The 26,396-nt window shown below is 44.3% G+C and overlaps 1 protein-coding gene across 3 annotated transcripts in view; it reads right to left on the bottom strand.

Annotated features, from left to right (window-relative positions):
• poc1b (POC1 centriolar protein B) overlaps window positions 1-26,396 on the bottom strand; it is a 121,335-nt gene that overhangs the window by 82,873 nt on the left and 12,066 nt on the right. The window lies entirely within an intron of this gene.

The raw sequence follows: 26,396 nt of genomic DNA, 5'->3' as shown, positions 1-26,396 counted from the left end.
ACCACAAGAAACACAATTCTCTGGTCTGGTGAGACAGTGACTTAACTCTTTGGTGTGAGTGCTGGGCATCCTGCTTGAAGGAAACCAGATTAGCCACATAAAATGTACGTATGAGGAGTAATTAACTCCATTCTGAAAGGCCACAGCCAGGATTTAAACCTTTGACCCACTGAGCAACCCACATCTATCTATCTATCTATCTATCTATCTATCTATCTATCTATCTATCTATCTATCTATCTATCTATCTATCTATCTATCATCCATCTATCCATCTCTATCCATCTCTATCTATCTATCTATCTATCTATCTATCTATCTATCTATCTATCTATCTATCTATCTATCTATCTATCTCTATCATCCATCTATCCATCTATATCTATCTATCTATCTATCTATCTATCTATCTATCTATCTATCTATTTATCTGTAGCATTATTAAGATCCTATTGTCTGCCCTTAACAGCTGCCCCTTCACACAGTAACAACGTGCATGAATCGCCATGGTCGAGTGTTGTTTCAGAATGTTTACATTCCAGGAGGAGAGACAGAAGAAGAGAAGAAGAACGCTTTCCATTAATTAATCAAAGTACTTTATTTGTGATAAAGCTAATCAAAGCATATGTTGATCAATAATAATCAGGTGACTGATCTGTGAAATAAAGATGTCATGATTTATGTGTTTAATGAATAAACAGGACTCTGCACCAGACAGACTGATCAACATAACATAGAAACGCATGACACATTGGTTCTCATCCAATCAGAACTTTCGTCTGTCGTAGGGCAGAATCTGGGCTGTTTACTTAAGTTGTCCAATCCGGTTTACTAAGATTTATAAAAAACTAAGGGATATAAAACAAGGCAACGCCATTTTAAAGTTAGTTCCATCCCAGCCTCAGTTCTGTTCGATCTGAGTTCCAAAGGAGTTACATCATAGACTCAACGTAGTTTTCAACCAGCTCTCGATCCATCACCGCAAAAGAGAGGCCAGATGCACTTTCTACTTTAAGCTGAGAACTGTCAAGCTGGAAATTTCTGTCGTTTGAACAACAAGACGACGGTTCCTTCACAATAAGAGCTGAACCCGCCGAGATCTGCTGCAACTGCCGGAGCTATCCGTAGACTGGTTGGTCGTGCTGCACCACTGTTTCATCAGCCCAGCACCAAGGGGGTTCTAGGACCTGACACTCCTGATCTGACCGCGGGAGACTCCATAGGTACGTAGTCACGGCACAAGATGGCAGCTCATGTCATAAGCTTCTGAAGCCTCGTGGTCCGTAGTCATAACATCAGACAACCAGATCCGCCTACGGCAGCCTAGAGATTCTGAACACGCACACACGCACACACCAACACTATAACATTCAAATCCATATGCATCCATCATTGAGTTAGTCCTGGTAGATTGTTGGAATTTATAATTATAGAAATTAAAGATTCTTAAACGATCCCAACTCTCTCTTTTCTTGTCTCTCAGTCAATACAAAGTGTTTAAGTAAACTCCCTGATGATAAAAACAACCGCTTCTGATTATAATATCTGGATCTAATTACAGTCTAAAAATATATACACTATTTTCCACTACATTTTGGCTAGCCTGATATCTGCACAGTTTAATACACTTTGTGCCGATTTTGAGACATATTTGGGATTTGTTCAGTGTGTAAGTTCAGGAAAAAAAAAGTGAGCTTTTCACATTCAGCTTGAGACAGGGCTTTTATCTTGAAGGGGGGTTGCACATTCCTCACCCTCCACAGGAGGCGCTGTTTCATCAAAACACCTTAAAGCTGACGTGACAAGCGGCCATTTTAAGGCCTACATCTGAAGGTATTTTTCCTGTCTTGGTACGTTGAAAACTGTCTGTTTTATTATTTGTTGCGGTGTTTGTGACACTGTGTGCGATTATTTGTGAAATCGGAGATAGATTTATCCCCGTCGGAAGTTACTTCCATTCGGAAGACGTCTGATCCGCGTCTGTCCATTCCCGGTAAACATCGCTAGCATAATAGTTAGCTTCACTTGCTAATATTATTCGCTATAAGCCAACGTTATACACCGAAGAGCGCATCTGCACCACAGAGTGCAGACGCTAAAGTCCCTAAATTACCTCGTCGCTAAGGCACGTTTGGTTAATCGGGCTCTAAGTCCTGGTCGCTCCAGGCGTTCGCTAGCTTAGCCGAAGAGCTAACTAGCCACCCCGATTTTGGCACGGGAACGTGTCCCGATAAGCTGTCAAACCGTTCCGACGCAGCAGTTCTGCGTCCTAAAATCCGCTAAACCTTCCGGTACAAAGTACAGTCGGTTACATTAGAGGTGGTTCTTGTAAAACGCTCCGGTGTGTAGAATCGAATTTGCTACAGGGCTAAACGCCGAGTGATGGACAGCGCATGCACAACAATCCGCCATCTTAGGTAACCCGACACGTAGCTCGACCGGCCATCTTGGGTAGGTCAAAAGAGAATGATATTTCTGGCATTACTGAACGATTTTGCCCCAAATATTCATTCAAAAGCCAAGCTTCCCTGTAACAAATTCTTTAATAAGTCTACAGGTAAGGTTGTTTCTGGAAGAATTAGTAAATTAAAGAACTCATTACTAATTTGGAAGATGGGCTCAGAGGAAACAATGCAATTACCATCACAACTTCAGGCGATGATGCAAAGCGATTTCCTAACGATGATGACGAACATGATGAACATGATCTGCACTCTTCAGCAGGACGTCCAGGACGTAAAACATTTTGTGCGTGATTTTCAGGCGACCCGGGCAGCGACCCCGTGTTTGGCCGAGACGCCGCCAGATGAGACGAAGATGCTGCAGGCTGATGTTTTGACAGGTTCTGACTCACAGGAAAACAACAACACCTCACTGGTCGTTCCATCCGTGGCGATGTTAGGCGATGCACCCATGGACGACGGCCCCGGTACCGCTATCGCCATAGCTGACAAAGTTTTGCTCGCACCTCTGGTCGTGAAGAAGGGGTCTAGTAGGCCCACAGTAGAGGTCACTGTACATCAGGGACATCGCTGTGTCGCATTACTAGACACAGGTTCGGACATTACGCTCATCAGCAGAGGTTTTTACAATAGCATGTGCGAAAAAAGGGGGGAGGACCTCTTCCCCCCCCCCACACTCATTCCGTGCTTGTTAACTGTCAATGATTTCAGTGGCATTCCAGCGACCGTGTCTTCAAAGACTGAGGTCAACATCTCGATAGGGGCCATGACCCTAAAACACCCCGTGTACATCGTTGAGAATTTAACCATGCCCATGCTCATAGGGCTGGACTGTCTCCAGCGCCTTAACTCTGTCATCAACTACGAGTCCGGACAACTGTTTGCACGTGTGAGAAAGCCTAAGCCGTACAAACCGCCGCCTGACACGGACTTCCACTGTTCTGTGGCAAGTCTTTCAGGTGGGGGCACAACTATGGGCTCACCACCACGCTCAAAGCCACCGGGAAAGCTCCCTGAAATTCTGTCCCAGATTGAGAATGTAATAGACCAAGCGGATGCTCTCACCAACGAGGTCGAGCGAGACAAACTACGACAACTTTTGCTAAAGTACATGGATTTTCTTTCACTTGACTCCTTGGACTGTGGTCTAACCACTATCCATGAAGTCCGGATTCCTACAAGGCCAGATGCACCGCCGACCTTTGTGCGGCAATACAAGATTCCCCTGGCGTCCCAAGGACTAGTCCAGGAAATCATTGACAGCCTCTTGACTAACGGGATCATTTGATCCTGCAACAGCACCTACTCGGCTCCGTTGTGGCCGGTACAGAAGCCTAATGGTAAGTGGCGGCTTACCATTGACTACCGGCAGCTCAACAAACAGGTTCCCTTGTCTAGGTGGCCTATGGCACGCCTAGAGCAGGAGCTTCCAAGAGTGAAAGATGCTAAGTACTTTTCCACACTTGACATTGCGTCCGGATTTTGGACGATTCCCGTCCATGAATCGGACCAACACAAACTTGCCTTCTCCTTTGCCAACCGGCAGGACACCTTCACCCGGTGTCCTTTTGGTTATTCCAACTCACCTGCTGAGTTCAACATCTTCTTGAACAAAGCCTGCCCCGATGCTCGAGAGCGGGGGACCCTCATCTATGTCGACGACATTCTTATTCGCAAGCGTACATTAGATGACCACCTGTCCAAACTGGACCATGTTATGGGTCAGCTCGCGGTGGCAGGTGCAAAGATCTCTCTCACCAAAGGACAGTGGTGCAGGTCGTAAGTTCAGTATGTTGGCCTCCTGGTGGGACCACAGGGAGTGCAGCCTCAACTTGGCAGAATTCAGGGCGTTTCCACCATCACACCTCCGACAAACGTCTCCGAACTTCGGAGCTTCTTGGGGGTCAGCAACTACTCGCGTCAGTTCGTAGAACATTACGCTGAGATGGCACGACCTCTGACTAATCTGTTGGAGAAGGATGTGACATTCGAGTGGGCAGAGCAGCACCAGCAGGCCATGGATGACCTGAAGGCCGCGTTGTGCTCGGCTCCGTGCTTGGCGCTCCGCGATTGTGACAAGAAGTTCCACCTTGAGGTTGGTTTCTCGGCTCACTGTTTGAGTGCTGGTCTCTACCAAGTTCATGACTGCGACAGGCGTGTGGTAGCCTATGCTAGTAAGCTCTTGTCTGGGCCTGAGTTGAAGTACTCAGACAGTGAAAAGGCTTTGCTTTCCACCATGTGGGCAGTTAAGTACTTTGCAAACTACATTGGCGGCCAGAAAATCATCATTGAGACACAGCACCAGCCGGTGACCTTCCTTAACAGTCAGCGCATCAGAGATGGTGTGGTGACCAATTCGCGGATCGCGTCATGGCTGCTGGCTCTTCAAAGCTTCGACATCGAGGTGCGCTACGCCCAGAACCAGCGTAGCCCTCTTGGTATGGGTTTGGCTGCGTGCCAACACTGCTCGGACGACGCCATCGCGCCAGTCCCGCCAGCCAGCCCTCCTCAGGCTCTTCTAAACCACAACCACCACTACTTCGACCAGTCATTCTGTGCGGATTTGCCGACCGTGTACGTAGATGGCAGTGCTTTTCGGCACGGTCCTGCGCCTAGAGCGGGCGTCGGTGTCGTCTGGGTAGACGGTGACCAGAGGGAATCCCATTGTTACTCTCTGGGTGAAAGGACCTCACAGTTTGCTGAAGTAGCGGGGATCTTGATTGTGCTACGCAGCGCTAGGGACCGTGGCTTCCGTGAACTGGTGATTTGCACTGACTCGGACTACACGCGTCTCAGTTTCATATGTCATCTACCATCTTGGAAGATCTTGGAAGAGTAACGGGTTCCAGACCGCTAACCGGAAGCCCGTCAAACATCAGGACCTCTTCAGGACATGTGACATTCTGATGACTGCACTTGACATGCACATTTACTGGCGTAAAGTCAAAGGTCACTCTTGCGCACCCGGTCCAGAAAAGGAGTTGAACGATCTCGCAGACTCTTTGGCCAAACGGGGCACGGCCGATGGTACCCCATGGGTTTTCGACCCCAGGTGGCTTGATGGACGGGTGTGGCCTCTACCTGGTCAACCCCAAGTGTGTATTGTTACTCGAGCTCAGGCCGTTAACGCGTCCACCTCGGAACCAACCAACGGTGCGGTGTCCGTTAGACCTGCCTATTCGGGTAACGATCTTGTCAGTCTTCAATCCCGGGACCCTGCTATAAGCAGGATGATCAGGTACATTTCAGATCCTAAAACCCAGCTACCGACTTCCATCGAGCTTGACTCCATTCCTGAGCTTCGGTCTCTCTTTCGCGTGCGGTCCACGCTGAGGATGGTCGAAGGGCTGCTGATGCACGCCGCCAAGCCCCCTTTGCCGCCTGTCCTCGTCACACCAAAGCCGCTAAGGAGGGGAATGATCACGCAGGCTCATGACTCTCCCTCCGCCGGACACAAAGGTGTCAAGGCCACGTTCGGTGCCCTGAGCCAGGTTGCTTATTGGCCAGGGATGCATCGTGACATCTCGGACCACGTCGAGCGTTGCTTGGTTTGTTGTCAGTTTCAGCCGTCCAACCCTACGCACAGAGCTCCCCTACAGGAAAGAGGGCCGACCACTCCATGGTCGGACCTGCAATTCGATTGGGTGGGGCCTCTGACCAAATCTACCAGGGGAAATAAATACATGTTGACTGTCACCTGTGCATTCACCAAATGGGTTGAATGTCTGCCTGCACCTGATGACATGGCGAAGACGACAGCGATACTCTTGATGAATCACGTTTTTGCCCGCTTCGGTCTGCCCACGCGGGTCGACTCGGACAGGGGTACTCATTTCACCTCTGAAGTGATGAAACATCTGTGGGAACTGTTGGGTGTCAAGGCTAAGTTCCACATTAGCCACCGCCCCCAGTCTTCTGGACAAGTCGAAAGGGTGAACCGCACAGTTATCGGCATGTTGAAGAAGTACGTGTCAGCTAACCACCGAGACTGGGATGTGAAGCTTCCGTTGGTCCTCATGGCCATACGGGCTACCCCCCACGAGTCTACAGGTGTCTCCCCGTTTTAAATGATGACAGGCAGACAAATTACCCTACCACTTCACCTACTGTATCAACGGGTTCAGCCCGACACAGCCCCGGCTTGTACGAGCGACCAATACTTGCAGGACCTGAGAACCCACCTGCTTGCAGCATTCTCGTTCGCACAGGCAACTCTGGAGAAGTCGGCTGAAGGCAGGAAATCTTATTACGATAAGAAAGCCTCACATTCCGAACTCGAGGTAGGTGATGAGGCCTGGTACTACATTTTCGCTCCCAAAACGGGTAACAATAAGGCGACCTCGGGGAAGATGGCTAAGAAACTTTTGCCCAAATGGTCGGGTCCATACCTGATAACAGATAAGATCTCTCCGGTCGTGTATCAGATCAAGATTGCCGGCAAAAACAAGGCGCCCGTCTACAAATGGGTACACAGGGACCATATCAAACTGCCCAAGGGTTCCACAGATTTGGCCGATGCCGACAACAACAATCTATCGACTTAAAAAAAGGGGGGGGGGGGGGGGGGGGTGATAAATGCGTCCCGTTAGTTCCACAGATTTCTAGCTCAGGTTACACAAATTTGTTTGTTTGTGAGTGTGCATGGTTGTCTTTCATGTTATATGTCACGTGCAGACTTAGAGTGTGTTGAGACGGGCATGCTGTGGGCTCCTGGAGTCAGGTAAACGGCCAGGTAACAGTGAGTGGTTAGGCCACATAGTACTGTTGTCCAAAATTTTGTTTTTATCTTTACTAATCATAATTCTTTAGGGGTACATTGACATGAAAGTGATTACTAACACTACTGATTTACATTTTAGTACTGATTTACATTTCTGTTTTTTATAGTATCTTTGACAGGTTGATTTAAAAGTGAATGTTGTGATTTTCTGCGTTGATTTACCTTACAGGGCTATAACAAATTTTGCCCCTATCCTGACAATATGTGTTGCATGTGAGGATTCACTGATACCAGATAGGGTTCTTTCATTTTCTGCTTTTTGCATCATCCTTTTTGCATCTCACACAGAGAGGGCTGCATCCATTTCTTCACTTAATAGGTAATTCACATAAAACTTACACATAGTACAACAGGTACTCATAGAGATAGGTTTTTATTTGTTTGAGGACATGAAACGCAATCTTGCCGGGTCTACATTGAAGTGCCTGCACTGTGCTCTCTCTCCTCTGCTGAGCTTGTGAAGATCCTGCTTCCTGGGGATGGATCCGCGACTCGTCATCTGAATCGACTACTCCTGGGTGGTGCTCCGGCTCGTTGGCCTTGGACGTCCGTGCTTCCGACATGGTTGCTGGGACACCTCATTCGTTAGGATTACTGTCTACTGCTCTTCTCTTTTTCTGGATTACGATAATTACTGTTACAAAGATCAATTTTCTATTTGGAATATTACCCTGCCAGTGGATACAAAGATCAATTTTCTTTTGGAATACTTCCCTGCTCGTGGATACGTACAAGATTTGCTCCTGCTTTGCATTAGTGCCCTTGAGGATATAAAGTTGCTGTTGCTTCAACTATGGCTTCCATGGGGAATAGTCAATAACCTGCTGACTTGTGTTCTTCCTGAGGAGTATGCGAGCCTGTTCTTCAGCGTGGGGTTCATACCTTACCACAGTTGGCTGTTCCAGTGGGATTGCATCCTGTTCGGTTGTCAAGATTCTTCATAACTTGGGTTTGTTCAACGACCAAGTGGTCTCTTGCAGGACCACATTGACCTTGAAAAGGGGTGTGTGTAGCGTTATTAAGATCCTATGGTCTGCCCTTAACAGCTGCCCCTTCACACAGTAACAACGTTTAGGAATCGCCAAGGTCGAGTGTTGTTTCAGTATGTTTACATTCCAGGAGAAGAGAGAGAAGAAGAGAAGAAGAACGCTTTCCATTAATTAATCAAATTACTTTATTTGTGATAAAGCTAATCAAAGCATATGTTGATCAATAATAATCAGGTGACTGATCTGTGAAATAAAGATGTCATGATTTATGTGTTTAATGAATAAACAGGACTCTGCATCAGACAGACTGATCAACATAACATAGAAACGCATGACACATTGGTTCTCATCCAATCAGAACTTTCGTCTGTCGTAGGGCAGAATCTGGGCTGTTTACTTAAGTTGTCCATTCCGGTTTACTAAGATTTATAAACTAAGGGATATAAAACAAGGCAACGCCATTTTAAAGTTAGTTCCATCCCAGCCTCAGTTCTGTTCGATCTGAGTTCCAAAGGAGTTACATCATAGACTCAACGTAGTTTTCAACCAGCTCTTGATCCATCACCGCAAAAGAGAGGTGCACCCTGGCCAGATGCACTTTCTACTTTAAGCTGAGAACTGTCAAGCTGGAAATTTCTGTCGTTTGAACAACAAGACGACGGTTCCTTCACAATAAGAGCTGAACCCACGGAGATCTGCTGCTACTGCCGGAGCTATCCGTAGACTGGTATGTCGTGCTGCACCACTGTTTCATCAGCCCAGCACCAAGGGGGTTCTAGGACCTGACACTCCTGATCTGACCGCGGGGGACTCCATAGGTACGTAGTCACGGCACAAGATGGCGGCTCATGTCATAAGCTTCTGAAGCCTCGTGGTCCGTAGTCATAACATCAGACAACCAGATCCGCCTACGGCAGCCTAGAGATTCTGAACACGCACACACGCACACACCAACACTATAACATTCAAATCCATATGCATCCATCATTGAGTTAGTCCTGGTAGATTGTTGGAATTTATAATAATAGAAATTAAAGATTCTTAAACGATCCCAACTCTCTCTTTTCTTGTCTCTCAGTCAATACAAAGTGTTTAAGTAAACTCCCTGATGATAAAAACAACCGCTTCTGATTATAATATCTGGATCTAATTACAGTCTAAAAATATATACACTATTTTCCACTACATATCTATCTATCCATCTATCTATCTACCCACCTACCTACACACCCATTCATCCATCTAAGCCAAAGTCTTACACAAGAGTCCAGCAATAAGATTCATTCTCATGTTTTTTTCTTTCTCCTATCCAAGGTTTATTTTTATTTCTCATGCAACACATTACCATTTGCCTTTCAGGTGTCCCGCTACTACCTGTAAATAGACCTGCCGGTCTATTTTTAGTCCTGTGCAAGGACTGACTATCAGCTCACTCCTACCAGAGACTCGAGGATACAAGCTGTATCCTTAAGAGATAGCTTACACATGGAGAGATGGTGAAGGGAACTGGCACAGAGAAAAGCCCTTCAAACTAAATTAACAGCTCACAAATACTTGGAGTTCCTAACAGCCATAGTTGTAAAATTCACTCATCACTCATCGCACACACACACACACACACACACACACAATCACACACACACACACACACACACACCAAAATAAAAATAAATAATTAAATAAAAATCTGAGGTTCTCAAAATTGATACTAACTTTTGGGCTATTTATCCTTACAGATGCGGTCCAGAAAGCTATCTACACTGAAGAACACAGTAAACATTACAATTTTCTACACAGAAACAGACTTCAGAACAGCTGAAATGTTCCTTTAACTCAGTGCTTCTCATTTATTTTCTGTCATCCCAAAGGCTGCCCATTTCACCCAGGAATAAACAGGCAGCCTGTTTATTAGTTTGAGAATTCCTGCCAACTAGTGGCTGGAGGCTGGTTTAGGTCTCAAGCATGAGAAAATACACAATACTAATAATAATGGGTCTTCCTGCCTCCCCAAAGGCGAAGCTCTTGATTTACCAGTTGATCTACATTCCAACCCTCACCAATGGTCACGAGCTTTTGGTAGTGACCGAAAGAATAAGGTCACAAATACAAGCGGTCAAAATGAGTTTTCTCTGCAGAGTATCTGGGCTCTCCCTTGGAGATAGGGTGAGAAGCTCAGTCATCCGGGAGGGGCTTGGAGTAGACCAGCTGCTCCTCTACATCGAGAGGAGCCAGTTGAGGTGGCTCGGGCATCTGGTCAGGATGCCTCCTGGACGCCTCCCTGGAAACGTATTCCAGGCTTGTCCAGCAGGGAGGAGTTGTATACACTGGAGGGACTATGTTTCTCGGTTGACCAGGGAACGCCTTGGGATTCCCCCAGAGGATCTGGCCCAAGTGGCTGGGGAGACGGAAGTCTGGGCCTCTCTGCTTATGCCACTGCCCCCATAACCCGACCCCGGAGAGAAGGAGGAAAATGGATGGATGACGGTCAAGGTAATGCTAACGGCAGAACAATACTAGTCCAAGCTACTGCTACTTTTAAAGGAAACCGAAACATTGGTCTGACCAAAATTATGCAAGGTCACATTTCACCTTTAGTTAAATGTTGCTGGGAGTTTAATCACTAGCTCTAGTTTGTACTTGGATAATAAAACACACAGTAGATGCAAGTAGGTAGGTTTTAAAACTTTCCATTTAACCAATTTTATCATGTTTTCTGGTAAAGTAGCAGATAAAGACAAAGACTAAAACAAAGTGGAAAAAATCTAACAAATTCTGATTAACAAACAGATTTCTCTAGATTAGAAGACATTCGAACATAACCAGACAGCCTCACTGGCACTTTAATTCTTAAGTCATAGGATTCAGTGTTATTAGAAAAGAGTGTATATAATTCTTAGCATCAACAATTTGTCATACCTCCTTCCACTGTGGTTTCCCATCTTAAATCTGTCTGACCACTTCAGATATTTAGTTTGTTTTTATTGTTTTAGTTTGTCTGTAACCATACTTTGTTGCATTAGTTTTTAATTGTTTATATGATACAACTATTTAATGCTTTTGTTGTTTTATTTTGTACAGCGCTTTGGTTGGTTGTAATGCCATGATGAAAGCGCTTTCATGAATAAAATGGTATGGTATGGTATATGCAAGCATGAATAGTGCAAAAATGGCTTCATCTATTTTTATACATTTATAAATAAATACACTGCAAGCAAAGTGTGTGAAACTCAGAGGGATTCTCAGAGAATCTAGGAAGAATGAAAGTGCTAGGCTGCAGGCGTGGTTGATTATAGTAACAGTCTATTTGTGGACGTGTGTGTGTGTGTCCTGTTGGAAAGAAACCCCATTCCCCCAGCTGTTACTATCTTTATCTCATTTGTATCGTGTTTTTTCACTTGCAATATCCTCTAAAGCACTTAGATCTGGTATCAAACTCCCAGTTATTCAATATCCTTCCTATCTCCTGTGCAGGAAGCTGGAGAGTGCTAGGAAAAAGGCTTTAATACACATGGACACACACACGCGCACACACACACACACACACACACACACACACACACGGACACATACATACACACACATGCACATACAGAGGAGAAACACCTGTAAAGAACACCTCATCTGGCTGAACTGGCATCCCTGATAACATCCATGGGGACAAAAGAGATTGATGGTAGATAGATACTTTATTGACACCACAGGACATTGCCTTATGGCCAGCTGCTGTCATTCATATGGCACATGTCACAATAAGTGACTAAAACACAATAAAACAGTACTAATAATTTACAAAACCCCAATCAAACAGTCCAATCAGGTCAGGCCTTCATGAGCCAGGAAGTTGCACAATCTAATAGCATGTGGTACAAATGACCTCAGTTGCTACTGAACATGTTCCTGAATCCGGACAGAGTCTTCCGCTCAGCCACCTTTCCAGAAAAAGCAAGCAATAAACATGCAAAAATATACAACAGAGGTTCATTTTATTTAGAAAGTGCGTAACTTGTTGAAGTGTGTAAAATCACAGAATACAGTCTTTAACAGAGAAAACCTAAAATCAAATCCAGTTTCTGTTCAAAAACATTGTTTGAAAAAGTCTATTGAGTAAACAATGAACAGGAAATAAATCTAGCATAGTTAGCTTATGTTATTCAACTTAAATGTCATTTTCACAGCATCAGTTAAACTAGGATTGCCAACTCCCCAAAATATAAATAAGGGGCACCTCGCTGACATGGCCCCCAAATGCTTTGATACGGCCCTGGGTGGGAAGGAGTTTTGAAGGTGATCTGACTTGTATGGAACACATGAATATTATGAGCTTTTAAATAATATTTATTTTATAATGTTAAAACATGTAGTGGGATAATCTACCTACATTTTCCTTTCCAAGCTCTTTGTTTTGTTTTCTTATTATTTGACTCTTATCCTCTCCTGTCTTTCTCTGATCCTGCATCTGCCACAGGGAGATGCAGGATCTAGTTCTCCAGAAAAAACGCTGCCTGTGATGCGCGCCAGGCACGAATAAAAGACAGAAAGTACCAAAGCAGTTAGGAACGATCATGTGTTAAATATATTTTGGTGGCGCCACTTTGATATTGTTACTGTGGCCGTATCCAAAACGCAGATGTCGGTGGAGCGCATGAGCGCATGTTCTCCCCTCAAAAGAATCCTCGATGCTGACAGTCCATAATAGAACCTAGATCTTTTTTCAAGCTCAGTAAATGATGGTTAGCAATATTGTCCAGGGGGAAATATGGAGAAATTTATAAACCAGATTCCAAAAAAGTTGGGACACTATACAAATTGTGAATAAAAACTGAATGCAATGATATGGAGCTGCCAACTTAAAATATTTTATTCAGAATATAACACAAACGGAACAAAAGTTTAAACTGAGAAAATGTAACATTTAAGGGAAAAAACATGTTGATTCAAAATGTCATGGTGTCAACAAATCCCCAAAAAGTTGGGACAAGTAGCAATAAGAGGCTGGAAAAAGTAAATTTGAGCATAACGAGGAGCTGGAAGACCAATTAACACCAATTAGGTCAATTGGCAACATGATTGGGTATAAAAAGAGCTTCTCGAGTGGCAGTGTCCTCAGAAGCCAAGATGGGTAGAGGATCACCAATTCCTGCAATGTTGCGCAGAAAGATAGTGGAGCAATATCAGAAAGGTGTTACCTAGCAAAAAATAGCAAAGACTTTGCAGTTATCATCATCAACTGTGCATAACATCATCCGAAGATTCAGACAATCTGGAACAATAACTGTGCGTAAGGGTCAAGGGCGTAAAACCACACTGGATGCCCATGATCTCCAGGCCCTTAAACGTCACTGTACCATGAACAGGAATTCTACTATAAATTAAATCACAGAATGGGCTCGAGATTACTTCCAGAAACAATTACCAGTGAACACACTCCACCATGCCATCCGCTGTTGCCAGCTGAAACTCTGCAGTGCAAAGAAGAAGCCATTTCTAAGCAAGATTCACAAGCTCATGCATTTTCACTGGGCCAGGGATAATTTAAAATAGAGTGTGGCAAAATAGAAGATTGTTCTGAGGTCAGACGAGTCACGATTCAATTTTTTTTTTAAATGTGGGACACCATGTCATTCGGACCAAAGAGGACAACCCAAGTTGTTATCAACGCTCAGTTCAGAAGGCCTGCATCTCTTCTGATGGTATGGGGTTACATGAGTGCATGTGGCATGGGCAGCTTGCATGTCTGGAAAGGCACCATCAATGCAGAAAAATATATTCAGGTTCTAGAACAACATATGCTCCCATCCAGACGTCATCTCTTTCAGAGAAGACCCTGCATTTTTCAACAAAATAATGCCAGACCACATTCTACATCAATCACAACATCATGGCTGCGTAGGAGAAGGATCCGGGTACTAAAATGGCCAGTCTGCAGTCCAGATCTTCCACCTATAGAGAACATTTGGCGCATCATAAAGAGGAAGGTGCGACAAAGAGGGCTGAAGACGATTGAACAGTTAGAGGCCTCTATTAGACAAGAATGTGGGAGCGTTCCTATTTCTAAACTTGAGAAACTGGTCTCCTTGGTCCGCAGACATCTGTTGAGTGTTGTAAGAAGAAGGGGAGATACCACACAGTGGTGAAAATGGCCTTGTCCCAACTTTTTTGGGATTTGTTGACACCAAGAAATTTTTAATCAACATATTTTTCCCTTAAAATTATACATTTTCTCAGTTTAAACTTTTGTTCCATGATTTATGTTGTATTCTGAATAAAATATTAGAAGTTGGCACCTCAACATCATTGCATTCAGTTTTTATTCACAATTTGTATAGTGTCCCAACTTTTTTGGAATCCGGTTTGTAGGAGAATGGTGGCGAGATGGTCAAATTAATTGCATCATTTACTTTTAACACGTTAAAATAACTAAATTAATGCTAATAATTAAAGCGCTAATTTTCCTGGCACTAATATTATATATATATATATATATATATATATATATATATATATACATACATACATACACACACACACACACACACACACACACACACACATACGTGACCCTTTATTTCCCTCTGTGCGTCTGCAGCGTGTGGAAGACACCCCCAGATCTCTGCGTTGTGTTTTTGGTGAAGGTGGGATGTGTTCCATGCAGAAACAAGGGCACTAGACATCAGGTTCTGAATTGTGAAGAGACCTCGAAGCATTTAATTTGTCCAGACTCGCCTCTTCTCCAACCTTACAGTCAGTGAGAACAAACTGTGTTTAGAGCATTCATTCTTTCTTTTAACAAAATAATAAACTGAACATATTCATACATTGCTTCCTCCTCACTGTGTAATTTTAACAATAGTCTGTAATTTATAAACCCACAACATTCTATTCCACAAGCAAACACTACAACCGGGGCTTCCTATGCATGAGCAATGACACCAAACTTTTCCATAAAAGTGTTACTCGTTCATAAACCATTCAGTTTGTATTCACTTAGCAAACCAAACAAGCACAAGACACAAACAAATCGGCATCTAAACCATTCTGAACCTATTTTCATTTATACTAAGCAGCAGGCTGCCAAGGACGCTGCTTACCTTACAGTCAGTGAGAACAAACTGTGTGGAATATGGCAGCTTACGCACTCAATACTCTGAGCTACGGTGTCTCATTAGGACAAACATCACCCAGTAGCATGCATGCTGAGAACAAATTAGGCAACTGCACCCCTTGTTGGCATACTCATATCATGACCTTACATCCACCCCTTCTTTATTTGATGGCGTCTCAGCCATAGAACCAAATGAAACATGACGAACATGACAGTCAACAAAACACAGCCTTCAACAGTTTGCAGGTCTCCAGCCCTGTATATCACTCAGGCAAATTCCAACACCAACGGTGTGCTGTGTCTTCATGTTGGACCCCGAACTCTCCTTGCCTTCTCCCTTTGCCACAGCTCCCACCATTTTCTTATCATCTGTTGCTCCTTCTCTGTTCGTGTAACTTGTGATTCGCATGATAGTGTCTTTGTAGGACGCCTGGCCCTGGGAGGGTTCTTTCGCGAGGCGTTCTTGTCCTGCTCTGAATCTCGACCCCCAGGAGATGCCCCTTCTCCTGCCTCTTGCCCCACATTTTCATCAACCTCCTCCTCGTCAGCATTCTCAAGCCACAGGGTGGGTTCAGTTCCCTCCACATCGCCAACTTCGGTGGCCCACTGTAGATCACCACCCACACTTGCCACACTGGAGTCAACTCAGACCTCTCCTCTTCGGCCACCACTCCATTTACCCCCTCTATTGGGATGAACATGCACTGAGTCAGCAGGTTCCTATGGACCACCCTCTCTTGACCACCATCCTCTGGTTGCACCACATACACTGGTATTGCAGGTTGTTTTTTCACCACAACATATGGGCATGACTCCCACTTATCCCCAAGCTTCTGTCGTCCCTCAACGTGACATATCTTGACCAGCACTCTGTCTCCTGGGTGGAAAACTTGGGATTTTGCCTTTTGGTTGTGATATTTCTTTTGTTGTCCTTTAGCGTCCCAAGAAGCCTGGTTAGCCTTTGCATATGCCTCCACCAAACAATCATGCAGCGTCTGCACATACTCGCTGTATCCCCCTTGGTTATTATGGGATGAAGTCCCAAAAACCAGGTCTATTGGGAGCCTAGGATGTCTCCACACGTGTGTATCCAGTCGAGTCATGTCGTGTGCAGTTATACGCATGAGTCATGGCATCCACATGTTCATGCCACCTAGGCTTCAGGTGGGGCTTCAGAGTTCCCAACATGTTCATCAGTGTCCGGTTGAAACGTTCTGTGGTCCCATTGCCGTGTGGGTGGTATGGAGTGGTGTGGGCCTTGGTGATGCCTGTGATCCTGCACAGCTCTTTCACGATTGCACTCTCGAAGTTCCGCCCCTGATCCGCATGTAACTTGGCCGGAAACCCAATCCTGCAGAAGAAGTTCTTCCACAGAACCTTGGCTACTGTGGCAGCTTTCTGGTCTTTGGTGGGGTAGGCCTGGGCGTAACGCGAGAAGTGGTCCGTCACCACTAGTACATTCTCGATGCCCCCCCTTTGACTTTTCCGGGCAGAGAAAGTCCACGCACACGAGTTCCAATGAGGCACTGCTGTGGATGCTCACCAGAGGGGCTCCAACCCCACCCATGGAAGTCTCCCTGAGACAGCATCTTTCACACCGCTCACACCAGACTTTGATCTCCGTGAACATATTCGGCCAATAGAATCTCTCCCTTATTGACTGAAGAGTCCTCTCAAAGCCTGTGTCCTGAATTGTCATGCAGCGCAGTTTTGACCCCCACAAGCAACTTCTCTGGTAGGATGAGCTGTTTTATAGCTCCCCTCCGGCAATCGGTGGTACATCTGTACAGGATTCCGTTCCTGACCACTAGCTTCCTCTGCTCTTTTAAGAAAATGCCCGCCTGTTTTCCTAGGCCCACCCTCACATTGTGTGGTGGCTTCTTGTTCGTATTCCGGAAGTACAACAGCTGGCCAACAACAGGATCCTCCTTTTGATCGACACGGATCTGTTGGGTTGTCATGGCAGGGAGTACATCCGTCCCCATCTCCAGGTACCTCTGGTTTGCTACGGGACCAGCGTCAGGCTCCTGTGGACCAGCAGTGCAGTCCAGTAGACATTGGGCACCTGCCAGTACCCAGAAGTCAGATCCAGCGTGGAAAAATACTTGGCCTGACCCAGGGCCTCCAATGCCTCCTTGATTCGTGGCAGGGGAAACGTATCAGGCATGCTGCAGGAATTCAGTTTCCTGTAACCAATACAGAGCCGCAATGACCCATCCTTCTTCGTGACAATCACCACCGGCGATGTATAAGGGCTTTTGCTAGGCTGAATCACGTCAGCCACCTCCATCTCCGTCAGCAGGTTCCTCATTTCCTGCCACTGTGAAGGGGGGATTCTACGGTAAGGGAGTCGAAATGGCTTTGTGTCCACCAGCGGGATTTCATGCTGGACAGTTTTTGTGTGTCTATAGTCCATTGCATTTTGAGAGAACACTGCCGCATTCTTGTCCAGCAGCTGTCTGAGTCGTGCACGCTGGTCTTCATTCTCCACCACTGCGTCGCTCAGGTCCACTTCAAAACCCGCGACCACCCCTGCTTATCCTTTCTCGTGGTGCGCACGGTGTGCCTCATCAGAGGGTTCAACCACTCGATCCACCAGAAAGGCTGTGGCAAGTTGAGTATGAGGCTGGATAGTGATGTCCCTCTGGGAGGTATTCATGACTCTTGCTGGGGCATGCCCCTTCTTCACATCTGTGAGGACCCTAGCCACCAGGATCCCCTGAGGAAGTTTTAATTGCAGCGGGCCTTCAATCAGGGCTGTGTAGGTTTTTCTTTGGGGCCTGCTGTAATCTTGCAGTCCAAATCCACCTCCTTTCCAGCTGGAATCCGGATAGCTTGACCAGCGAGGACTGCGGGGCCCACCATTCCATGCTGGTTCCCTTCCACTATGCTTCCAACTTCTACTACAGCAGAATGGCATTCTGGGTGTGTCACTTTAATCCGGTGGAGGAACTCGGCCCATATGTAGCTTGTAGATGGCTCGTGGTTGCACGAATGACATTGGTCCCAATAAGCAGCGGCACCGATGAGTGGTAGTCTGAATCGGGGACAACAAACATGGGCACAGTCATGCAGTTATCCCCAAACACCCTAAGTTGTTGTCGAAGGGATCCTGTAACCACATGGGGGCGGCTGGGTCACACTAGTATCTCCGACAACTTGAGGAAGTGGCACAGCTGTACCGCTTGCAGTCAGCGGTGTGTGGAGATCCACCTGCTTAGGCTGGGTGGTCGGGGTGGAGTGCAAATGGTTTGTGTAGCTGCTCCACCCCACCAGCTGGCTGGGTTGGCCATCGACCGCTGGGCCCTGTAAATATTGAGATCCACCTTGACACGTACTGGCCTCATTGTTCTGCAGACCATTGGCCAGGGTGGTTGGGACAGGGTATTGGCCACACTGGGAAGGCGAGGGTGGATGTGGGGGAGTGCATTGCCCCTCGTGAGTCCACTGCAGCAATGGAGACTGACCTGGGGAGGACGTACAAGCACCCTGTTGGGCTCCCATAAAAGGGTCTGGTTTAAGTGCTCCAGCTGAATAGTCATACCACTTTTTTTTTTCAGAATAACAGCTGTAGCGTTAGGAAGCATGATGGTCTGCCCTTAACAGCTGCCCCTTCACACAGTAACACCGCCAAGGTCGGACGCTTGGTTCAGTATGTTTACATTCCAGGAGAAGAGACAGAAGAACAGAAGAAGAACGCTTTTCATGGATTAATCAAAGTACTTTATTTGTGATAAGCTAATCAAAGCATTTGTTGATCATTAATAATCAGGTGAATGATCTGTGAAATAAAGATGTCATGAGTTATGTGTTTAAATGAATAAACAGGGCTGCCCAGACACACTGATATGCATTACCATGGAAACGCATGACACATTGTTTTCAACCAATCAGAACTTTCGTCTGTGGTAGGGCAGAATCTGGTTTGTTTATGAAAGTAGTCCAATCCGGTTTACTAAGATTCTCAAACAACTGGGAGATATAAAAAGAAGGCAACGCCATTTTAAGTCAGTTCCACGTTACGTTCCACTTTCAGCAGTTACGTATTAAACTCAGCTCCAGGACATCCGAGTTCCTAAGGATTTCCATCGTCATCATTAAGAAGTTCAGACTGGCCAGCTGGACTTCCTACTTTGAGCTGAAATCTGTCAAGCTTGAGATTTTCCGTCATTTATACCAACGAGACGACGGTCCTTCAAAATAAGAGTGAACTTGTTGACGCCTGCCTATATTACCTGAGTCGACCCTTCAGACGGGCGTTGTGTGCTGTGACCGCTGTTTCAACCAGCTCCAGTATCGCTGAAGGTCCGAGACCTGGCAATTCCTGATCTAACACGGGAGGCTCTTCCTGGGTACGTAAATAAGGCAAATGGCGGCTCATGTCATCAGCTTCTGAAGCCTCGTGGTAGCCTAGTCAAAACAACCAGATTCGCTACTCAGCCTAGAGATTCTGAACAAACACACACACACACACCAACCCGAACCATCTACATCCATATGCATCCATCATTGAGATAGTCCTGGTGGATTGTAAGAATTTATAATTATAGAAATTAAAGATTCTTAAACGATCCCAACTTTCTCTCTTTCTTGTCTCTCAGTCAATACAAAGTGTTGAAGTAAACTCCCTGATGATAAAAACGACCACTTCTGATTGATTATTTAGATTGTATAAATATACAGCATCAGGTAATTAAATTATTTAATTACAGTATATAAATATACAACTTCAAATCACAACACAGCAAAAAGGGCCAAAACAAAATCAAAGATATTACACTGCACAAGGAACCTTTTTTACGACAAACAATGGAAAAGGTCCACAACAGGCAGTGGCATTTTGATCAAATTTTCACACTGTGACCTCTAGAAATGTTTTGCCTAAAAAGCTTTTAAACCTCAGGCCACTGAATTATAAACTCCAAAGTCATAACGGCATTTCGCACACTCTTCAAAGGGTACACTGAAAAGTGAACTTGCTGCAGCCCCAGTCAGGCAGGAGTCAGTCTACAGGAATACAGTCACTTCACTTCACTGAATGGACTAGGCGTCCAGCCCAACTGCTGGTCTCCCAGAACCACAATCCAAGGGTCACGGCACCTAGATGTAACCCTTTATTTCCCTCTGTGCGTCTGCAGCATGTGGAAGACACCCCCAGGACTCTGTGTTGTGTTTTTGGTGAAGGTGGGATGTGTTCCGTGCAAAAACAAGGGCACCAGACACCGGGTTCTGAATTGTGAGGAGACTCGAAGCATTATTTTGTCCAGACTCGCCTCTTCTCCAACCTTACAGTCAGGGAGAACAAACGGTGAGGAATATGGCAGCCTGCGCGCTCAATTCTCTGAGCTGCGGTGCCTCACCAGGACAAACATCACCCAGTAGCATGTATGCAGAGAACAAATTAGGCAACTGCACCCCCTGTTGGCATACTCATATCACTACCTTACACATACACTACTGGGACAGCACTAGCTCAGGAAGTAGAGCAGGTTGTTCAGTAATTGGGAGGTTGCAGGTTCGATCCCGGCCCCAACCAGAGAATGCTGCTGTTGTGTCCTTGGGCAAGACAATAAACCTGCCTTGCCTGCTGGTGGTCAGAGGGATCGTTGCTGCCAGCGTTCAGCAGGCCTCACGTCTGTCAGTACGCCCCAGGACAGGGGTGGCCACATCGTAGCTCATCCCCACCAGTGTGTGAATGGGTGAATGTATAATTATGTTATGAAGCGCCTTGCACATTGAATTGCCTCTGTGTTTGAAATGTGCTATACATAAAGCAGCCTTGTTTTGCGTTGCCCCCCCCCCCCCCCCCCCCCAACGCAAAACAAGTCTGTGGTTGTGGAACCCTAAGAAGTCGCTATACAAATATAGGCCATTTACCATTTACCATAAGGGCAGCTTGTGTCCCAACTCAGTGAGTTAACCTGCTAATAAATGTGATCAATACAGAACAAAATAACAGGGGTGATTATAGTTATGATGGAACTGCTTTAGTTTCTACATTCTCATTTTGTCATTCGCTACTAGGTGTTTAAATTTCATGAACTGCGTCTAATGTGAATTGTTTTTTAATTAATTGTGGACTTTAGAGTTTTGAACTTTCTAGAATGCTCACATGCACACACAAAAAAGGTTATCTGATGCTTTAACTTGAAGGGGAAACCCCCAAAAGCATCTTGGTCCTTTTTAAGAACACAAAGGTTGTGAATGGCAGCAGGACCTCTGAGTGCAGGAACATCCCCATTTAACCACCCACACACTCACCTCAGGCAGTTTGCACCCCCTGCATCTATCTACCAGGCTCTCTTATCCCTTATGTTTCCGCCTACGCATGAACCTATTAGGGTGTTAGAGGGGAAACACAGATGCAGAGTGGAAGGGAAAGTACTCCAAGTACATGCACAACAGTGGGAGGGGAATGAAATAACCTGAGGGACAGATGAGCTAGAGAGTGTAGGAGGAGAGGAGTGATGCATATCAGCTGATGAGAGCTGACAGGGGAAGCACTGGGGGCTCCACGGTCTGAACCCATCCAAATACAACTGACCCTCACGCGCATTCACACCCATTCAAAATGACTGATGCTCAAACACACACACAGAACTCAGACATGATGACAGTTTGTCCCCTTCTGAGAAGCTTATTCACAAGCTCACCTTGCTACTGACTGACCCAGGTGGAGCATGTAGATTTACACATGGAGACAACATGCAGCTGGGACACATGAACTGATGTCCGTTTGTCTCAAATGTGGAGGCTGGGTGAAGAACTGACAGTGGGTTCAGTGTGCATGTGAGGGACCAACCATTTCTTGCTATTTTTAGCAAGAACAGAGATTATGTTTATGCACCAAGTGCAGCTGACACAGTAGGTTAGACAAGCAGGCTGTGCTCCAGCTCAGCTATTATTAGATTTCTCTGGTCAGGGCCCCTAGGGGCCCTGGAAATGGCACGTGGATTCCTGCTTTCTCACCCCATCCCTTTGATGTTAAAACCCCCTCCCACCTCCAGTTCAGACATGCAATCTCAGAGGAGACAGAAAAAGGGACAAAAACTGTTACAAGACAATTCTCTTGGTGTAAAAGACATTTCCCAACTAACCAACAGTACATTAAAAGTGTAGAAACATGCTTCACAACACCACAGATGTTCCATGTGGACATCGTATCACAACGAGTCATGAGCTCCTGATTTATGTCCGGAGACCAGAACCAAAACCACTTATCTGACTTGGCTGTCCTCATTTTAAATGACTTCCACTTGGCTCAATCCATTCACCACTTTCCTCCCACAGGAGGCAAACACAGGTTTGTAGACAAAAGTATAATACACAACAGTCACTGTGAGAACTTTTGTTTTTAAAAGCATACCTTAGCATACAAAACATACAAAAACTAACCAGATTATTAAAGCATGAGCAACCACTTATGATGATTACCTCAAATGGAAACAGTGTTTTGTCGCCCGGACAAGGATCACCAGGACCAAAAGGTGTTGGGTGCAATGTATGATGGGTGGTGGTCGAAGGGGGGGACCTTGGTGGTCTGACGCTTGGCTACAGAAGCTGGCTCTCGGTAGGTGGAATGTCAACTCTCTGGTGGGGAAGGAGCCTGAGTTGGTGTGCGAGGGTGAAAGTTCTGACTAGGTATAGTCGGTCTCACCTCGATGCATGGCTCTGACTGGTTTACCAGCTCAGTGACCTAGTGGTAGAGTGTCTACCCTGAGACTGGGAGATCAGGGTTCGATTCCCGGTTGGAGCATACCAAAGATTTTAAAAATAGGACCCAATGCCTCCCTGCTTGACACTCAGCTTTAAGGGGTTGGATTGGGGGGGTTAAACCATCAAATAGTTCACAAGCACAGCCACAACTGCAGCTCACTGCTCCCCTCCATGGGGATGGGTCAAATGCAGAGATGAAATTCACCAGTGTGTGGTGATGACTATGAGACTTTGACTTTAAAAGAGAAGGTAGCCTCCCTCCATCTATGTGTGCAGGGATGGGTCATGACAGTTGTCTGTGATAATGATCCAAACTACAGTTCAGACCACCTACCCTTTTTGGAGTCCTTGGAAGAGGCACTGGTGAGTGCTGCATCCTCGTTCTGCTGGGGGAATTAAACGCTTATGTGGGCAACAACAGTAAGACCTGGAGAGATGTGATGGGGAGGAAAGGCCCCCCTGATCTGAATTTGAGCACTGTTGAGACTTCTGTGCTCATCATGGATTGTCTATAATGAACACCATGTTCAGACATATAGGTGTCCATATGTGCTCTTGGCACCGGGATACCTTAGATCGCAGCTCGATGATAGACTTTGTTTGCTCTTGTCTCATCTGATCTGCGGCCACATGTCTTGAACTCGGGTAAAAAGTGGGGCAGAGCTGTCAACTGACCATTACTTGGTGGTGAGTTGGCTTCGATTGTGGGGGAGGACGCCGGTCAGACCTCACGTATTGTGAGGATTTGAACATGACTGCAGGTCTCATGTTGTGCTAATCATACCTCAGGTTAATATGCAGCTTTCACTTGTCTCCTGCGTTGTAATTGTTGCTCTCGGTCTAACCTTTCTTTTTATGATCTCTGTAAGCAAATACAATTTTTAGGAACTACTTGTGAGATTAATGATGACCTTAACATTGCTATTCTTACCTCAGATTGCTGAATTTATTAACTTTTTTAAATCTTTTCTAGTGGTCATCACAGCTATCCGTATCTCTTTTCTTTTGTCTCCATACTCCAGTATTTCCTTTAGTTGTCTCTTACACAGCATCTTTCTCCATAGGAAGAACTTTGTTGAAATGTAAAAATCATGTAAAAAATACTGTATGTCATACATACTCACATGAGCTGTCTTTGCTAAACTGGAATTAGATATTTTCTAAACTATTTACATTGCAGGAATTTGTTGTCCAACTCCCAGGATTGCATCTTAAATCTTTTTGTGCTTTATTTCTTGTCTCCATCCTCTCCTTTCTCAGCCTTCTGTTTTTTAATCTCTTCTTTTGTCAGATGTTTTTTTATCTAAATTTTCATATCAAGACTTTCTGCTGACTTGGCATGAAAAATGATCTCAACTATATACCGTATTTTCCAGAATATAAGTCGCTCTGGAGTATAAGTCACACCAGCCATAAAATGTATAAGGAAGAAGAAAAAAACATATATAACATATATAAGTCGCACGTTCATGTTCGCTGTATGCGGGGATTTAAAAAAACCAAATTTGCAAGAATCGTTTATATAATACGCAATCCAGCTGTGAGTTCCAGGCCCTGATTTTGTAACTGTTGAAATTAGATCATTGAATTTGTTGTTGTCTCAATATGTCGCTTTCTATTTTTACTGTATTAAATTTAATGAAGAAAAATTGTAATTTACTCAACTACTAGGCATTAGTAATAATTTACTTTATGAATCCAATTGATCTGGAAAATGCATTTAACTTTAACTTTAAAATATTTTATGGTTAGACCTTAGACAGTTAAAAGATTTGCTGCATTTCAATGTATTTAGACATTATTAAAACTTTAGATAAAAGAAAAACATTTAATGTTTTCTCTTTTTCATTAAAAATTGATTTTGTCACCATGTAATTCTTTCAATACAAAATATTTACATTTTATTTCTGCTCTTCACATTAATCTACTGCAACAGTCCAACCTTCCTTTACAATAAGTCCTTAAATCATGTTTGTACACGCACATATATCTAATCCATTTGCATATTCATGCCATTCAAAAGATCAAAGTTGATTTTATGGGATAATTACGGGAGTGACATCAGTGTATGGTTCAGGTTAACATTTCCGAGTGATTTTGCAATGTTGGTCATGTGTAAATTAGCGTTCAGCCTCCATAATTTAGCTAGCAAGCTATAAAACTTATTTAGCTATACACTAACTACACACAAGTGTGTCAGCCTTCACTTACCTTTCTTTATGTAACTTCAGATGTTGAAAGAAGTTTGATGTTGTTCCCTCTCCATCTGTAATTTTTGATGCACATGTTTTGCAAACTGTAGTTTGCCTTTTGTGATCCACCTGGTAGTTTGTGTATGCAAACGAAATTACCTGCGGTATAATTCTATCGACTGGCGCTCGGCAAGTTCAAGTTGCTTGTTCATACGTCGCTGTTGTAACTTCATTGGATGTTTTTTCTTTATGTATATATTTATTTATGTATTACTTTTTTTTACATACATACCTATAAATAAATAAATAAATAAATAAAAAAAAAAATATATATATATATATACATACATATATATACATATATATATATATATATATATATATATATATATATATACATACATACATACATACATACATACATATATGTATATGTATGTATGTATATATATATATATATATATATATATATATATATATATATACATACATACATACATACATACATACATACATATATTATATATATATATATATATATATATATATATATATATATATAAAATATAAAAAGATGGATACATAAACAGACAGGATTTACCTGGATAACTAAATGAATACTCAATGAATCTGTACATTTTGACATAATAACACCCGTGTCTTGTTCCCAAATGTTATCCAGGATCAACACACGTAAAGTAAGCAGATAAGACTAACTCACATCAAGTAATTCATCTTGGAACACAGTAAGACCTCTAGGTCAAGGTTGGGTCTGTGACCTGCAGCTCCAGACTGACCTTCAGCATCATGATAAACATCATTGTAGTTACGGAGCGTAACATTTGTGGTAATGCAGTTGTAACAAAAAGTATGTATATTAATGTAAATAAATTCCTCAGTTTGAAATTCTAACACGAGATTAAAATAATTTTCATGATGATTAAAGTAGATCTAAGTTTGATGGAAAACAAAACATTAGTTATAAACCAACTAAAACTTCAAATAAAATTATGTTTACATCAGAAACCTTGGTGTGTATGAATCTGTGAAAGTACAGCATCAAGATTTGGTCAAATTCTCCAAAGACCAAATAAGAAACAACAACAACCATGTGTATGCGAGTTTCCTGGAGCTGTAGTTGGGACTGAACTCTAG

This window comes from Nothobranchius furzeri, chromosome 4 (assembly GCF_043380555.1).
Source record: "Nothobranchius furzeri strain GRZ-AD chromosome 4, NfurGRZ-RIMD1, whole genome shotgun sequence".
NCBI lineage: Eukaryota > Metazoa > Chordata > Actinopteri > Cyprinodontiformes > Nothobranchiidae > Nothobranchius > Nothobranchius furzeri.
The sequence above is the reverse complement of the archived record's forward strand: the minus strand, read 5'-3'. Positions and strand labels throughout refer to the sequence as shown.